Source organism: Typopeltis vanoorti, chromosome 1 (assembly GCF_054136105.1).
Source record: "Typopeltis vanoorti isolate ZY-2024b chromosome 1, IOZ_Tvanoo_1.0, whole genome shotgun sequence".
NCBI lineage: Eukaryota > Metazoa > Arthropoda > Arachnida > Uropygi > Thelyphonidae > Typopeltis > Typopeltis vanoorti.
In genome coordinates this window covers 120,318,002-120,332,763 of record NC_143549.1, presented here as the reverse complement: position 1 = coordinate 120,332,763, position 14,762 = coordinate 120,318,002, and the positions used below count along the sequence as shown (strand labels likewise).

The window sequence follows — 14,762 nt, the reverse complement described above, 5'->3', positions numbered from 1 at the left end:
TCTTTTTTTTTTTCAGTAGCTGAAGGTCATATTCTTTGGGAAAGGCAGGGTGACGGAGGCTGTTCCAAAGAACAAAAGCACATTTTCAGAATGATTGTCACATCGTTCAAAATTTCAAATTAATTCAGTAGTCATTATTCTGTCTTCCATGTGCAATTTCTGTTGTTTCTTATTTGTAAGCAATAATCCAACCAGTTCACAGTGCAGTGTTAATGTTGATGTAGTGACTGTCTTTTTGTGTTTTTCATTGGGATGAGCCCAGGGAATGCAGCTTGTCCTGAAGTAATCTTCAGCGATACTTTTAAGGTGAACGCTGTCTTTTCCCAAGCGGCAAATGTAATCTTTCAAAACTAGAGTTTATTAAAACTTATTTACCTTCTACTATGGCCGAAACTCGATTGGAAGGTCTTGCTATGATTTCAATTGAACAAGAAATCAGTCAGAAATTAGTCTACATTGGCCTTATTTGTGATTTTGCAATTATGAAAGCAAGAAAAGTTTTGTTTTAAATAGTAGGTTTACATTTTAACAGTGAAAATGTAAATTAACTTATGTTAAGACATGACACCTGTTCTAAAATCTAAAAAAAATTATATTTGCCATAGTTACGTGTTTGATTTAGCAATTCTTCATTCTACATGGCGTGATGAGAATTATTTACATCTAAGTTAATAGTACTACATTATTTTCTTTCTTTTAACCCTTTAAGAGTGTTTGACGAGTATACCCATCATGTGAAAAAATAATGAATGAAATGAAAATAATGAAAATGCTATGAAAAACTTTTTAAAATTATCTCGCAAAGTACTCCTAATTTGTAGTGTTTTTAGGAAGTCAAATCTGATTTTTGATAAACTATAATCGTACTGCAAGTTTCTATACTTTTTTCTATGTGGATTTTTCATGGAATAACACAACCTAAAAACATTTTTTGGTTGTGTTGATAGTATTTGTGATATTGATGAATTTTGGAGTAATAAAATTATTGATTTTTGAAATAAAACCAACTTGTAATAATTAGCACTTTGTTATAATTTAATTGAAATTTACAGCAGGTGCATTTACTCTGTGTTTGACGAGTATACTTGTCTTTGCTCGATTTTAATTACCCATGCAGATGCACATTTTCAGAACAAAATTCCACAGTTAAAGGGTTAATTGTCTCACTCTTTCTGTAAAAAATATAGTTTATGATCATTTTTCTTTAACTTGTGAATTTTCATTAGCTGATGCCACTATTTAGAATTTATGATCAGACATGTTGAAGCCTAGCTTAACATGGCTTTTAAGACATCATTAAAAGAGTTTTTTAGAGAGAAAGGGTGGCAAAATATGCTATTGTATGGGGTGATAAAATTCCTAGGGCTGGCCCTGAATACAGTTAGGAGATTGAGGTTGATGTCATTAATCATGATGGATCTTGAGAGTTCTAACAAGTGTGTACTGTCATCTGCTTAACTATGGATAGGATTTGGTCTTTGAGAGCAGGTCATTTGTATACAGCAGGAGAGAGAGAGAGAGTGGGTGAAAGTAGAGAATCCTGATATACTCCTGCATTTGTGGGAAATCTGAGATGAGGAAACATGAATTGTAGTGGATGACCACGAGAAAGCTGGTAATCCAGTTGCATAGGGTGGAAGGTAGACTATAAAATGGCAGTTTGCTAATATCAAGAGTGACCATGAGTTTCTCTGAATGTTTCCATGGTGTGAGTCCAGAGGCAGGTGGTGGAGACTAGAAGATTGGCTGTGGATTGGAAGTGGCAGAATCCATATTGCTTGTCATAGATTAGTTGGTAGATTTCCAGGTTTGCAGGAGTTGGTTGTTGGTGACCTTCTCCATAGTTTTAGAGAGAACAGAAATAAAGTCAATTGGATGGTAGTTTGTTGGCTTACTTTTATCACCTTTCTTTGGAATGGACTGGATGGTGTGAACTGTTTCCATGCTGTAGGCTACATGCCAGTTGAATGGGATAGATTGAAGAGGCATTATAGATAGGTGTTAGTTTTGTAACACAAATTTTTAACACAGTAGTTGGGATACCATCGGGATTGAATGCCTTGTCTGTGTACATGTTATTAAGGATTCTTCAGATTTCCTTCTGGCAGATGACTGGGTAGCATGGAATCAGCAGTTCTTGGAAAAGTGGAGAAGGGATTTTTTGCTGAGGTCATTTTTGTAGGAACTGGAAGAGAAGAATGACCAGTAAGTGGCCTTATCTTTAGATGAAGTAACTAGGTACCATAAAGCTTGATTACAATTTGGACAGAGGTGAGATTGCAGTGTTTGGGCCTTTCAGAATCTGATTTAGATTTGTTGATTCTTTTATAGCTGTTGCAAGCCTGAAATATAGGTGGAATGAACAGCTGGAGTTTTGATCTGGAGCCACTCATATGGTATGCTGGGATTTTTTATTACATTGCCACACTTTTTTGAGAACAAAGACTTCGGATGGTGGCAAGGTATTTTGGGTAGAATGAAAGATAATAACCTTCATTCCTGTGAGGATGGTTTCTGTTATTTGGTCTGAGTAGTTATTTGAATCAGAACCAAAGCAACAGTCAGATCATGGAAGGGAGGATTAGAAGACACACAGAGATCATCTCAATTGACACTCTTATATTACCAAAGGACATGACACACAACTGTTGGGTGAAGGTCGTTCCATGACAAAGGAGGTGAATTGTATGAGACTGTGGTCTGTTTCCAAGAAGGGGAAACATCTACGGTATATTTGGAAAGGAAGCTTGTTAAGAAGAGATCAAATGTGTTAGGCAGATTGGAGGGATTGTCAGTTATGCTGGTAGGGAGATTAATGATCTGTATTGGCATCCTTGCTTGCATTGTTAGTAGAACAGAAGAAGGGAAACCAATTTGAGTTGTAGACATTGAAGTCCTCATTATTGAAGTATTTTGACTCCAGAAAATTGAGCTTTAGAGATAGTTGAAGAAGTCGGAGTGGTTATTGAAAGTGACAAGTTGAGTTTGGTAAAGAAATGATGAACCAAAGCACATCAAATGGGTGTGTATTGGGAGGAAGAATCAAGGTTTAGCCATCTCTGACATTGGATATCAGTTCTGATGAATGCTCAAAAGCTATACTCACGGCAGAAGGAATTGCGTGATGTGTAATTTGGACAGTGAAGGTAGACAGTGGTTGTTGAGGTCCCCAGCTGGGTTCTTATCAGATAGTAATTCTGGTTTAGATGACTGTAGGTCGTAGTGCACTTTGTTTATATTGTTGCTGTTTAGGCCTTGAATGTTGGTGAAATTGAAACATTGTGACTAATCACCACTGTCTACTTGGATGGTGGCAAGGGGACAGTGGTGTCTCCTTGCCACCCCAAACTGATACACATACCTCAAAATTTACCAGCTGCATACAGGATGTCTTGTGTATATTGGAGGAATGAAGATTTCATTCCTCCTGTTCAAAATGCCTATGCAATATCCAGGCCACGATTTTCCCAGAAGTTTGCCAGACTGGTAAAAATAAAATATATATGTATATAAGTATGTAAACTTTTCCGGTTCATGAATATTTTACTAAAGTTTAAGGTAGAACACTGGAATAAGTTGATAATATTTATTTTAATTGGCAACGTGACATTTCATCTTAATTTCTCAGGATTTATTTAGATGTAAATATGCAAACTAGTATACAAAAACAGTAAGGGCTAACAAAGGTGAAACCACTAGGTAGTTATAGAAGAGACTGTGTTTTTTAATTGTTCCGAACATTCTGCTTATGTTTACGCATTCATGCGAATGTGTTGGACTGATGAAGGCTTGGGTGTACTCAGAAAAGTTAATACTGTGGTTAATATTTAGATGTTTAGGATCTAATGCTGTTTCCAAAGACTTCCAGATTTTTCTCTCTGTTGTATCAGCAACAGTGTAATAGTTCTGATTCCCCCCTCCCCCCCATAAATCTTTATCTCATTTGCAAAGCATCTTGTGGGTTAGCCAAAGAGAGAGAGATGACAAAGCTGAAGCTTCACTTCTATGGTCTTCAGTATCTTGAATGTCTTCTTTAATGCATTGTTCAATTGCTTTTTCTGTCTGTCCATAGTAGGGTGACTGGCAATCTCACCATAGCCAATAAACACCCAGATATTAAAATGAGCCATATCTAGCTTTTGCAGATTGGAGCAGTGATCTCATCTTGATCAAGGGATATATACCACTTTGCTTTTATATTCCTTAAGTATTTTTACTAGTTTTATGGAAATAGAGCTAATATATGAGAGTGTTATGAATCCTCTGTTTTTTTCTTCATTAGAAATTTCTCTGGTCTCGTGTTGGTTGAGTAGTCTGGAGATGGGTATGGTCATTATAGCCATTTTGGAGGAAAGTGTTTCTTAAATTCTTTGACTAGTTCTTCTAAATAGGTGACAACTGGGCAAGTAGGCTATTGCTCATAGTGTGGGACATACCAGTAATACCCAATTTTTGAGGTCTATAATGATGGGACGAGGCATGTTGCTATCTGTCAGTATGTGTAGGCTTTCAAAGTATCTATGCTTTTAATTTACCCGATTCCTTAGAAAGATCCAGAAATAGGAGTAAACTATTAGATTCTAATTCACAGGTGAATTTTATGTTAGGGTGTTGATGATTCAGGTACTCATGAAAAAAGTAGAAGTGAAGGTCCATGGTTGTAGACTAAGAATATATTATCAACATACCTTTTCCATAATTTTGGTTTATGATGGTATTCTTCTAGGATCTCGTTTTCAAATGTTTCCATATAATGATTTGCTAAAACTGGCAAAAGAGGACTGCCTACGACTAGACCACAGTTCTGTTTGAATATTGTATTTTTATATTTGAAGTACCCAGATGAAATACAGTTCTTGAGGCTTCAGTTCTATGATATTCAATATCTCAAATGTGTTCTTCAGTGTGGTGTTCAGTTGATTTTCTGTCTGTCCGTAGTAGGATGACTGGCATTCACACCATAGCCAATAAATGCCCAGATATTGAAGTGAGCTATGTTGAGGTTTTGTGATCAGAGTAGTGATTGCATCTTGATAAAGGGGTATATATATATATATATATATATATACTTTATTAATTTCCAAAGACTCTCCCAGATTTTTCTCTCTGTTGTATCATAGCAATGGTATAATAGTTATGATTTATCCCATAAAACTTCTCATTTGCAAAGCATCTTGTTTTAGCTGAAGAGAGCACTTATGATGACAAAGCTGAGACTTCACCTCTGTAGTATTCAATATAAATTAAAGATACCAAGAAATTATATACTTGGTTTAATCCTTTATCCAAGTGTAAGCAAACAAAGTTCGCACCTGAAGTATTTTCAGGAGTAGGACAACTCGTGGCAAAGGTGGTATGACTTCACATTACTTGCCTTAGTATCCCATAATGCAAAGCACATTTCCTTGCAGACGTATAATGCTATGCATTATGGGAAGGGTTACTACTCAGACTTTTTCAACCTTTATTGAGGTCTCATCAGCGGGAGTCAGACCCCAGAAGTGATACCAAGGTTGAAGTAATTCATAAGTCGTATTTTCATGTACGAGTTGCCAAAATGTGTCACACTTTAGATGTGCTTTGCATTATGGGATACTAAGGCAAGTGATGTGAAGTCATACCTCCTTTGCCACGAGTTGCCCTAGTCTTGAAAATACTTTAGGCAAACTTTGTTTGCTTACACTTGGATATAAAGGATTAAACCAAGTACACCCAAACCTCTTTTTATGCGAATTTTTTTTACGGGAATTGGGATATCAAGAATAATTTTTTTATGCTATTTTTATTCACTTTTACGTGACCAACCTAAAGTCTAAGTTACGAAAAAATCCGTAATTCGAGAAAATTCTGAGATTTTTGTAGAATTGCATTCTTGTTTCAATTAAGAAAATGCTAAATTCTTACGAATTTCATTTATTGGAAATTCCCCGAATTACATAACTGACTGCACATAAAAAGCAGTTATTAGCAGTTTGAATTTGGTGTTTGAGTAGACAACACAGTTACTGCATTTTTTGCATTTGCATTTTTTAAGTGAAATCAAAATAAAAATCTCGTTGTAAAATTAATAATTTTGCCAAGAAATAATAAATGGTAAGCTATATGTAATTTTCAAACTTTCATTTAATTAACCAAAGATTTTAATCCAGCCCTCACATGATGTTGTCGATAACCAAAAAAAGGAAAGCCGTTTCCTTGGATATAAAAATTCAAATTTTAAATCATCTTCAAACTGGGGAAGGTGTGACGGCTATAAAGAAAAATGAAGAGGCTATTAGAAAAGCGGTATGTTCTGGTACAAAATCAAGTGCGAAATTATCATCATAAACAAGAGATGTTGTTCTAGAAAAGGCCGAAAAAGCTTTAGTGATGTGGATAGAAGATAATGTACAAAAAAGAATGCCAGTTGACGGAAATTCCATCAAGCAATCAGTATTGAGATTTTATGAACAGATAAAAAAATTGCGGCCAGATACGTCATCTCAATCGAGAAAAAATATGAATTTCATGCAACCAATGGTTGGCTGGCTAAGTTTATTAAAAGACATACTCTTCATAATATAAAAATTAAAGGTGAAATGACTTCTGCTGATGAAACAGCTGCTAAAGCATTTTCCACAAAAACTTGCTAAAATAATTGAAGATGAGGTTACACTCGTGAACAAGTTTGGAATATGGACGAAACTGGCCTTTTCTGAAAAAAAAAATGCCAAACAGAACTTGCGTATCAAAAATGCAAAAAACTGTTGGTGGGTTCAAAGCAACAAAGGATCGCATAACACTCCTATTTTGTTTGAATGTTTTAGGAGATCGGACGTTAAAACCACTGCTCATAAATCGATCATTAAGACCACGGCCAATGAAAGGCATAGATTTTCAAAAATTGCTAGTTCATTGGATGGCCAACAAAAAAAGCTTGGGTGACCATTGATATTTTCACTGAGTGGCTCACAAACATTTTGTGCCAGAAGTTAGTCACTATTTGAATGACAAGGGTCTTGAATTTAAAGTTCTTTTGATTCTTGATAGTGCATCCAGTCATCCTGCCATAGAACACCCAAATGTGCAATTTTTTTTCCTGCCGCCCAATAACATCATTGCTACAACCTCTAGATCAGGGTATAATTGCGACTTTTAAAACATATTATGTCAGACAAACATTTCAGCACGTTTCGAACAAGCTAAATGATGAAACACTGTCAGTTATGGATGTGTGGAAAAGATTTTCAATTATGGATTGTATTGATCAGGTTCGATTATTATTATCTGAATTGAGACCGGAAACTATGAATGCATGCTGGAAAGCTATTTGGTCCGCATGTGTTAAAGAGAATGCTCCTGTTCCCTTCAATCATACTGCAGAATTCCCCAATATAATAAGCTTGGCATGTGAAATTGGCAGAGGAGGATTCGATGATCTTATGTCGGCAGATATCGAAGAATTGTTAATCGATAAACCTCTTAGTGAAGACGAAATAGTGGAGACTGTTTCTGAGACTCCTGAAAGCGAAGAAGTTAATGATAATGATCAAGATAATCCTACTTTTACTGCTGATATTATTAAAGAAGGTCTTAAACTGGCCAGTAATTTAGGCAATTATTTTGCCCGACATGATCCAAATGAAGAACGTACTGGGAAGTTTTCATGTGAGCTTAAGTTGTTAATGTCTTCATACACAGAATTATATCGTGACTTATCTAAAGCATCAACACAGTGATTAATAACCGAGTTCATGCCTAAAACTACTGAAACAACCAGTGGTACTTTTGTTCAAGACATGACAAGAAGAATTCCACAAGTTGAGGCGGAAGTCGATGATGATAATACCATACCTAGTAGTTCTAGTGATATTACAGTCTCGCGAAAACGAAAGCTTTCGAAGGACTGTAATTTATAGAATCCTTAGCAAACAACTGAAATGAATATGTTGTTTTTTAAAGTTATTAAAATTCATTATATGTATGTGTGTTCTCCATGAAATGTAAATAAAAATCTTATGATTCTAATGAATTTAATGTGTGTTTTTTTTTTCATTATTTTGATTATATTTCAGGTTTGGAACCAATCTTCACTTTTTACCTGGTATAACTGCAATTTTTGTGTTATTTTTTTTCTGTTATTTTTTACTCTTATTTTAAATCGAGCTTCATACTTTCTTCGTTTTGTTGCAGGTTCTGTGATTTTAAATGATAACAATTTCAATAATCCTAAAATTTAAAAAAAAATTACAAAATTAATAATTAATTAAAATTGGGGCTAATCAATTTTAGAGTAATTCACGTAAATACTAAATCTATGCTATGCAAAAAAATAACAGATATGCATAGACATAAAAATAACAGATATAACAACAATACCTAACATTGCATTAATACAAGAAAGAAGAAATTGGGGGGGGGGGGCGTTGCTTAAAATTAGCTTAAAATTTAGGCCTCGTCAAGATGTTTATACTATTCCTGGTAAATTCCTCACTGCAGTATGGCATTATGCTGGTTGTCTTATACGCTGATTTAACTCTTCAGTCATGTCAGACTCTTGGTAAGGCAGGTGTTCTTGCCACAAAGTGTATCTGGTGAGATTTTTACAGGATAGTTCACCATTGCCTTTTCCTCCTTCTCTCCCCATTTTTTCTGAGCTTGGGACTAGCATATAGCTGATGAATCAGGCCTAAGTATTCATGGCTGCAAATCCATGTGTGCACGGGAGCCAGTTTGTTTGTTCTGAGGGGCAGAGTTTCTGGGTGAAAAACTCTCTACCTCTGTGTGAAACTTGCTAACTCACCTTTAGTTGAAAGAGACCAGATAACGGTTCCTCACATCATGGACAGGAATCGAACCCAGGTCTTTCCAACCATACGGCTTTATCTATACTGATTGAGCTTTGGAGGCTCATATATATATATATATATATATATATATATATATATATATATATATATATATATACACACACACACACACACATATCATAAATGGCTTGAGACAGAAACAACTTCATTAATAATTGCCTGCAAACCATTAACAGGGTTAAGTCTGGCTTTGAAAGGGGAGAATGTGAAAAACTCCTCTTCTACACCAATGGCAGTCTTGCTGTCTGGTCCTTTACAAAAGGCAATTTCTATTCATGGTGGTGTTGCAGCATAATCAAAAGATAAAGCTGACATATCCTGGCATCATCCTTATCTTTTAGCTCTTGCATAAATGGCCAGTGTGTCCTCCTGGAACATTGCATTGCATGCTTCCTCTAGCATTTTGCTAGAAAAAAATTAGAAAGATCATAATGAACTCGAATAAGGCATAAGGTCCTGATAGTATCCCAAAAATTGTACTCAAGAAATGTGCTTCCGGATTAAAGTTGTCCTTTATCATCTGTATATTAAATTACACGTAACTGGCATCTGCCTTAGAGCATGAAAGCCAGCCTCCATGCATGCAATCTGTTTCTAAAAAAAAAAAATAAGTACCTACCATCAAACTGTTGGCCTATTGAATTGCTCTCACCTCAGGTCTTAGGCAATGCCGTAAAAAGAGCAGTGAGAAGGTAATCAACATTTAGAACTGTCAACTAATCAGTGAACATCAACATTAGGGATGTGCTGAACATTTAGTTTTGCTTCAGTATTTAGCCAGTTTGGCGTGAGTTTCAGATATTTGCTTTGACTGAAGCAGAAAAATTCCTGTTATCTGTATCATAACAAATGCAATGAAAGCCTCTTCATACAAAGTTACTTCATACAAAGGCTTGTGTTTGCTGTAGGTACTTTTTTGTTGGCATTTTTATTTTAGTTTATATTATGGAGCCTTAAAAGTTGTTTATATTGCAAATTATTAAAATTTGTTGTAAAATTTTGTAAAAAGCAATTTTCAAAGTTATGCTATTTACGTGAAAATTCAAAATGTGCAAACTGTAAAATATGTGAACAACAATATATCTTTGTGACGCAGGAGAAATGGACACTAAAACACAAGCATAAATTAACTTCCTTACTGGCCATGGTGGATGAAATAGCAAAACCAAATTGCACTTCTTATCCATGTTATTCAATAGGTGTTACAGAATCGTATCCAGATTTTGCTTGAATGTCTGTAGATGTCGTGGCCGGTCGGGGGTGTTAAACTGAAATATCAAACCACAATACAAGAACAAGTAAGCAGCCAGAATTTGAAGTAAATTCACCAAAACAACTGATATTTGGCATTGCCATATCTGGGGGAGATGGGGGGGGGGTATGAGATGACAAACAGCTAAAATCTTTGCATTATGCAATGATTGAAATGATTAGTAATAGACCAGAATTTCAAATAAGTTTATTTGCTAATTTCAAGAATTAGCAAATAAACTTATTCTTTAACTTTATTTAACTTATTCTACCACGCCAGCTACCGATTTATTCATTAAAAGAATTTTTTCCAGAAGTTGAAATATTTATGAAGGAACCAGGTGTGGGCTTCCTCCCAGAAACACTGAAAAATTTATTTTCCTGCATCATAATTTATCAATTCATTTTGATTATTAATTAATCCATAATTATTTTCTATATTTCACAATTTAAAATGAAAGTTCCATTAATATTTTTTTATTTTGTTTCTTGAGGAGAGCTTATGACAAAGATGTTTTCATAAGCTCTGGTAAATTTTTCTTTATTTGGTTATAAAATATGATTAGATCCATAGTATCCTTCTTTTACTGCTAAATTGAAGCCTTTCAGCTGTACTTGTAATATTTGACAGTTTTATTATATTCATGCAAAGCAAAACTTTATTTTCATCTTTTATCAAAGTAAATTCTAAATGTCTTTAATTTGGCAGTGTAAAACAGTCCTTGATAAAGAGAAATAGGGGATATTAAAAGATCCATGCTTATTCAGATGTCATAACCAAACACACATTCATCTATGAAATATGGATTGATCTCTTTATTTCACAATGCTGAAATGAAGACCTTTAGACTTCATTTCTGATAATTACTCTTATACACACCAACCACAGTTCACTTATGAAAAAACTACTCTCTAGCACAGAGATTGCTTTGGTGTTGAATAAGTTTTTGTCATCTTAATGCTTCTGTCAGATCTCTGATGAGAAACAACAGTTTGAAACAGATGTCAGGCCAGTGAAACTTTAATAATAATAAAAAAAAATCCTTAATAAAAGGCACATATAGGGTTGGTTTGCAATCCTTGTGTCTTTTAAGTAGTGCAAGCTGAGGCAAATGTGATGTCATTGGTTGTATTCTAATAAGCTTTCTGATCTTTTTTTCAAACTTTCCAAGTTTCCCTATGTTGTATTTTTGTTATGAAATCAGGATTATTCTTTTCATTACATTTTCACATGGTTACGTCATTAGGTGAAGTGTTACACATATTTTTCAATGTTTCTTCATTCTACAATTTGGCTGAAGCACTAATTTGGCCAAACCATGCTGAATTAAATTTTGCAAATATTTAGAACGAAAATATCACAGATTAAAATTTTGTATCAGTTTTCAGTGAGTTTATTTTTTAAGAGTTGTTTATAAAATTTAATTTAGTATGCTTGCTGAATATTCAGTGCTTAGGCAAAACTGAATATTCTGTACTCAGTCATCATCATAACACTAATTATGGATATAGACCATATTCTATTCTGGTCTCATTATCCTCTAATATCTTATTTTGAGGTCTACCCAGCCTTCTCTTTCCAATTGGTTTATATTTTATTATTTGTTTAGGATATCAGGTGTTGGCTATTCGGTTTACATGTTCTGTCCATTCCTGTTTATAATTGTTTAGTTTTTCTTCTATTGATTTTTAGTTCTTTTAAAATATCTTTGTTCCTTTTTTAGTCTAATAATGTGTATTTTGCAGTTCTTCTCATAAATCTCATGTCACTTGTTTTTATTCTTTATCTTGTTTGTTTATTGCCCAAATTTCACTGCCATACAATAATGTGGACACTGCTAAATATCACTGCCATATAATAATGTGGCACCTAAAGCATTGTATATTTTCAAGCGTGTTTCTTTTTGTACTATATTTGGATTGATGTTCTATTTATCAGGCCTCTAATCTGTAAAAATTTTGAAGTTTTAATTTCGTCTTCTGTATTCAGTTATTCAACCAAATCATGGTTCATTGCATTCCTAATCATATGGAAACCTGGTCATGATCCATAGCAAATCTTGTTTTCCCCATCAACCACCATACTTGCATTCCACAGAAAGGTTGGGAGAAACTTATACTGATGCATTTGACATTTCATGGCATTTTATTGGGCTTCTGAACAAATTGCCATGGTCTGCTTTCCACCCTTTTTAATTGGACTGTCATTTTTCTCTGACTGGTTCAGCATATGCAATTTTGGAGGGCGTTCTCTCTCTCTCTTCTTATGTTATTAATGTATGTGTTTTACAAGGCTCCATTATTTTGCACATCCTCTTTTGTTAGGTGAAGACTCCATACCATCCTTGAGTGGGGTGATGAGCATCTAGTCGTGTGCTTTCAAAACATAATTTTGAGTTCCTTGCAAAAAAAAAGAACTTAGGTTTCTCTTACCTTTGATGATGCTCGACTTAATGGTCAAGACCAGATTTCTCTTCTTAGACTGACACCCCCCCCCCTCATCTTTTCCTGACACAAGCTCATCACTTTTATAGCATCCTCACTAAAAAGCTGGGTATCCTTTTATTTTTAAGATGTTACTTTTTCATCTGTCCAGCTACTAACTGTATAAATCCAAAATCTGTCCTGCACACTAAGAACCTCTAAAAAGATCAGCTAATTGAAGATTCTTCTCTCTAGCAATCACACACACACACACTCGAGCCACTATCTTATAGGCAGCCAATTGCTGCATTTTCTTTGTCTTGTTCATACATTTCCATGGATAGAATTGGCCTCTATTATGCCCCATTTCTGTTTAACTCAGAATAACATGAACAAGAGCAGTATAACATCCTTTTACAATTAAGTTGCTAACTCACTGAACTTGTTATTGCCATTCATTTCGTTTCCTCTGCCTCTGTTTGCAACATGAAGTATTCCTTAATGACTGCAACCTCTAGCTTTTCAGAAAGAATATCAACAGATTACTTTTCTCTTTATGTGCACACATTGATTTGCTATAGACTTCACAGTCTCTTGTGCTTGTGAAATAATATGCAGTAATATGCTGCTGCAAACAAAAATTTTTATATGACCTTGTTGGAAAAGTGATTTTTTTCTTCAGTGATAAGATTGTTAATTTAAGGGTATGCTTTTTTTGCTCTAAGGAAGTTACTGTTAAATTAAAATATAATCACAGATGCTCTTTGGTTTCATCAGTTTGAAAAAAAAAAGTAGTAAATAACATTTTCAGCATAATGGTTTTCTCGCAAGCTAACAAAGGAAGGTAACCATTAGATGATTCGTGATACAAGGTGAAAAAGTTATCACAACGAACTGAAAACAATAATGGTAGCTTCACTTTCTGTATTTATTCTGTTTCTAATGGAAAGCTATTGTTTTGCTGAACTGTTTATAACTTACTTCCTGTTAATCAAATGGAGAATTTTAACTCTCCTCCCATAAAAAAAAAAAAAAATAAATAAATAAATTACGGTAAGCAGGTAATGGTATCCAGTCTGCTATGAAAATTTCACTGAATTCATTTGCTGGCTTACAAAGAGTTAGAGAGGGCAAAATAATAAAAATTACTGATAATTTTAAAAAAGTAACTACAATAATAAATTATGGTCAGTGAATCACAGGAGTATCTGCATTAGGTTAGAGTTCTTCGATTTCTTGTTCACTTTATTTTTGTGGTATTTTCTTGTTTTGTTGCTATTGCATCATGCAATTAGTTGTGGTTTTCTCTCTCTCTCCTCTTTTAGTTCTTTGTATAAACAAACATCTTTTTTTGGTTGAGAATTTCACTCTTATAAAAGTATGTTGTCACTTCCTTCCAAACTAGTTATTCATTTCTCTGCATTTTCTCTTTCATGTAGTACTATCATATCCTGTACATCCCCTTGAGGGTACATGGCAGGAATTTGGTGATGATGGATCTGAGAGCTGGGTCAGAAGTAAAACACTTGACCAAAGACTAGAGACCGCAGATATGAGAGCCCTGAGAAAGAGTAGAGACGTGAACAGATATCATCCATGGCAATACCGTATTAAAAACGAGAATATTAGGAAAGAACATGACATTGTCAGCATCCAGGAATGTGTTAGCAGAGCTAATCTCAGGTGGTATGGTCACTTATAGAATGGGAGAGGAAAGATTAGCAAAACAAGTGTTCTTGCCACATTGGCAGAAAAAAGACCCAGAGGAAGACCAAGATATAGGTGGATTGATATAGTAAAAAAAAAAAGTGTCTTAGAAGACAGAAATATAAGACCTGATAATGTTGGAGTCTTGACATTTAACAGACTGATTTGGAGGAAAATTGTAGATGGGAAGTTAGTTATGATGTAAAATTTTCATGTAGTACTATCATATCCTGTACACCCCTAGAGGGTATATATCAGAAATTTGATGATGATGATGATTCTCTGCAATATATTCATTTTGTGATTTAAAGCAGTGTTCTTTGTTGAATTCTTTTTTTACAAATGGTGCTAGTTTAACAATTATAATGCTATTAATTATGTAGTGGACAGTTCAACTGTGTGCATGTTAAGCCAAGTAACTGCAAACAAAAATTACTTGGCGAATTAATTTTTATCCTTCTTAAATTATTTCATTTACTTGTGTTATCATGCAATATCATGAGAAAATTCGAGTGTTATAATAGAAATATT

At 34.4% G+C, this 14,762-nt stretch overlaps 1 protein-coding gene across 1 annotated transcript in view; it reads left to right on the top strand.

Annotated features, from left to right (window-relative positions):
* The window catches only part of LOC150110362 (uncharacterized), a 259,624-nt gene that overhangs the window by 197,029 nt on the left and 47,833 nt on the right, over positions 1-14,762 (top strand). The window lies entirely within an intron of this gene.